Here is a 4864-nt window from a genome sequence, read left to right as displayed (position 1 = left end):
GCACCTCTTTTAACACAAGTCCGCCGTTTGTTTTATTCCCAGCGGTTTCGTCGACTTTATTTACTCCATCGTATCCACTTTATCAATATTTATGTTGCACCCAAGCTGTGGTATCGAGCGCGCGTCTTTCCCTTACCGGAGATATATGCCAAACGTTTTGAATCTCTGTTCCTTTGGAATATCTGGCGTGGATTTTATTTCCGTCTTCCGCGTACCGCACTTTATCTGCCACGTTCTATGGGTGGGTTAAGTTTGGTCAACATTCGCTTAAAATGCCAAACTTTATTCATGTCAGACTCCTACTCCGCGCTCTCTTCAACTGGTTCTTACACTAATCACTGGTTTACCTGTTTCTGGCCGGATTATGAACATCCAATGAATCCACCTCTCATTCATTTCCCAGCCCAGTGTCCGGCGTATGTCCGGACTTTCATCCGTTATTGGACGTATTCCGGGGTTATCCTCAACCCGAGAACACACAATGCACGCTCGTTATATTGTGCTCTTGCCATGTTAACATATCCTCAAACGAAACTGCGCGTCTTTCAGCTTTTTCAGTATGCCGGTTGGCAGCAAGTGTGGGCCAATCTCTCGAACCCTGTACTACCTTCGTGCATGCAAGTCCTTTGGTTTTAGGTTGTACACCAGCTTACCCCTACACGCGCGCGTTTGTTCGAGATTCAACGCGTTCCTGAAGCGTTGTGTGCTACATGCAACAAAGAGGACACTCAGGCTCATCGCTATACCCAATGTGCTGGAGCCCCTCCTGCTGGCACGCTTTTCAGGAACTAGTGGGACGTATCACTCGTCGTCCGCCCTCTCAGTTTACGGTGGAGCATATGTTCTTCCCTGATTTTCGTTCCCTCCCCCCCCCCCTCCGCTAAACATCGGGCCGTGCTCTATCTTGCAGCTTGCTTATTTCCAGCGCTATGTAACCTTTCTAGATGCGTGCACTTATTTTGATTTTTTGAGACGAACACGTCGCAAGCTTTATTCTCCAGATCGCGATCGGCACTATTTTAGCCGATTTTTGGAAGTTGTTCTGCAATGAACTTTTCGCTGTCTCCCCTTTTTATTATTATTATTATTATTATTATTGTTATTATTATTATTATTATTATTATTATTATTATTATTATTATTATTATTATTATTATTATTATTATTCTGTATTTTCCTTTAATTATTGATTTTATTTCTGTATCTTATGTCTTTAAGCTGAGTACTCACTTTCAAGTTGTTTAAATACTTTTCTGTTGTATCACGAATAGTTGAGTGAAAGTTCTGTATTTGAAGTTAGAACCAATAAAACTGATAGTGTAGGGGTAACGTAATAGCTTCAGGAATAATACAGCTATGGAATGTAGATTCAAATCGTGTTCACGACAACGTCTATTTTTTTACGAAGTGATTGTGAAGAATCGACTTATCATACTGGACAAGGAATACATAAGAATGTGGAAAAACACCTCTAAGAGGTTTTTTCACCTCATGATAAGGAAGATTTACGAATGCTGGTTGGGAAAGGGCAAGGGAATTACCAGAACATTGCAAAGACATCATTGATCTGTAGTATACACTTTTCGTGTTATCGTTCTCAGAAAGAAACACTACACCATTTGTGAAACAAACTTTGGTTAAAGCAAATGGTGGTGTAGTGATAACGTGCCAGACTTACAAATTGAAAATATTGGTTCGATTCTCCATCAGGTAGTATGAGTTTTTTGCACAAAATAATGGCTGCAGAGATTTCTAGTAAAGTACTTAGAAGACATCACTGGCGATAATTCAAATAAACAATGTGTGCGTTCTGAATCATACACTGTAATGATTTTTCATATTTATATTTGCCCCCTTTCTCTCTTTCTTGACGTTTCCCTATGCTGTCTTTGCATCTTTCACTTCCTTTTGTCTCTCCCTCACAAACACACACGCACTTCATGTTCCAAAGTTAAAACGGAGCAAGATCCCGATATACCTGATCTGGAGAATCTAATTAACTGGTAACTTCGGGGTCGTGCTTTTCGTTCTCTGGGGATAACATCTCCAGTCCTGGTCTACTCAGCAGAAATACTGTTTAAACGCAAGGGAATAAGCAAAATCTCTTTTTTATCTTCTGGGTTACCGAGTCTCAGTCGAATTACATCATGAGACTGACACGATGATCCGTTTGAGCTCTTAGCGTGTCATTTTATCTGTGCAAATAACGTTTTATCCGGAAGAGATGAAATCAATGCTGGTTTTTCGGAACAGATAAATCTTCGTAAAAGACTAGAAAATGGTAACCTCTTTGGTTATTTGAAAACAGCATTTTATTTATACTACTTCGACACAAAATTTGTTCCATCATATAACTCAATGTGTTTTCTCACGTTGAAATTTGAAACATGCTATATCAATAAGTAACATAAATTTTTCCTTTCCAACATTTGTAACTTTTCATTAGTGTATACTTTGACTTTTAATATAAGGTATTTCTAATAGAAATTTAGCAGTAAAACAGACTCTGCTAGCTCAACTAGAATTTTCTCTTTCTTTCTTTCTATTTTCTTTCCGTTTTGTTTTCTTCTTTGTTGTTCAGTTTGCGTTAGTAGTCTGAAATGGAGGATATAACGAACGCTATCTACTGGGTTTATTAGAATTGTATTGTGGAACAGTACATCCTATGAAAATCTACCGAATTTGCAATCGAAACACTCATAAAAAAAGCATGTGTGTTAAACGTTTGACATTATCCAATATGTGTCTCGGAGATCTACAGTTTCACATCAAATATATGTAAAACCAAACGTTTTTTCTATTACTGTGGGATTTCTGGAAACGGAACTTTATAATATTAGATTCGTTTCTTACTACGTTTGAATTCCACAGTTTTATCTGTTCTCCCTTTTCATTTTGTTCTTCTCTCCTCTTCTCTCTCTCTCTCTCTCTCTCTCTGCCTCATTTCTGAATATCTGTGTAATATTTCAATTTCTGTCATTGGTTTCAATTTTTCATTGTGTGTGTTTCTGTTTCTCCCTACATCAACCTTTGAAACTTGTTTCGTTTCGGTTTTGTTATTTCATTTTGTCGAAACTAATACATTTGTAGATTGAAATAAGAATTGCGTTGATGTTGTTAGCTAATTTTAGTATGAGAGAGAAGAAAGGAGGAGAGAGAGGGGATCTCTTTAGCTGACAGGATTATGGGATAAGAAGGTATATGGGGTGGCCTAACTGCACAGCGTTAGCTGTTGCAATTATTGTGATACAGAGTGTACAAATATGTAGTTAAATTGGAATTTTTGAACACGATCAGAATAAGGGTTAGTAGTAGTTTATTATATAGTGGCCTCGTGTCTGCAGATAATTTCAAATAAACTTTAATGTTACTGTATTTTCCGAGAAGCATAATGGCTATGTGCTGTTTGTGAAAATGTTGAGATGACATTTGGAACATTATTACATATAATTATGGACTTCAAATGACACAACTAACTCTTGATACGTCACGTAGTTTATATAAAGGGATTCTTAAATTTGTGGGAAAGTATTTCAATATCACAACTTTTTTCATCCGAGTAATGTTGAACTAAATGCAGGGTCTGATTTCCGGTGAGGCCGTTTCGGAACAACGTTTGGAGCCAAATGCCACATAGTATCACTGTGGAACAAGTACTTAAACTTGAAAAATTCCAATTAAGAAGAAGTTTTGACCCATCAATTCGATATGTTCTGAAGGTTATGTACAAAAGACTAAGTTAAATATTAATATATTCCTGATCATACAAAGTTACTTTCCGTTGTCAAAGTTGTATCAACAACAAAAATACCAAATCTATCTTACTTTCTCGTAACACTTTAAAATAAAGTATTTTACATCGCCTACCAAGCACAGCAAACACCATAAGTTTAAAAGGTTAGATTTCCTAGGAGGCTCCCAAAACTTCAAAATTTATTAGCAGGTTGAGTAATTTATTAGGAAATGTAAGTATCCGATAGACAAGAGAGGTAATAAAGGGCATAACAATACGGTGAATATTTACGAAGAAAAATGATTAAAAATCTTCCATTATATGAAGGAACTTAGAGAAACTATATTACGAAAACAAGGTGTAAGGCATAATGTGTCAGTGTTTCAAGCCCACTATCTTAGACACCAATCTGAGAAGTAAAGTGTATGACGTAACTTGGGCAAACAAGTTGAAGATTGATTCTTACAACACCTGATAATGTTCCACAATGATTCGTCCATTCTGAGCACTAGTTGGGTAACTAGTTAGTTTACTGCAATGACTAGTACCAGTGTAGTTGGTTTGGAAAAGAGATGATCAGAAGGCAACATATACGTCATTGTTTTTGTTCACCCTCAGTATGATAGTGTTTGCAACATTAGACAGTGGAATGGTATTGCTTTTCCGCAATAATACAATATAAGAATACATTTATTTAATTGTGTAATTTAGTGGTTAAACGCGATAACAATTTACCCCATAGAGACCGACTTCTAATTAATTTTATTTTTGCATGTCTGTGCCAGATGACAACTATGATTACTTTCCTTCATTCTGTAGCTTTTATGTTCTCGTATAAAAAAATGACTCTTAGAAGGTGAGAACGCGGTTTAAGCATTTTATATTTCTATGAATTGTCATGTGGAAGTGCAACTTTTCAATTGTTGAATTTAAATATCAAATTCTGGTTTGCCTCACTTCAGAGGTGAAGTACAAGAAAGAAAACACCCCTTTTACAAAAACAGTAGATTTCGTTTCGTACATGAGATTCAAACCTATGTTAAAAAGTTATCAATGCGAGTAAGTGTTATACTTTCTTCACTCTATCAGCTCTCCTCAGTAACTGTTTTGATGCTGCTGTTTTGATGTTGT

Source organism: Thermobia domestica, chromosome 1 (assembly GCF_964235325.1).
Source record: "Thermobia domestica chromosome 1, izTheDome1.hap1.1, whole genome shotgun sequence".
Classification (NCBI taxonomy): Eukaryota; Metazoa; Arthropoda; class Insecta; order Zygentoma; family Lepismatidae; genus Thermobia; species Thermobia domestica.
This window is presented reverse-complemented; position numbering follows the sequence as displayed.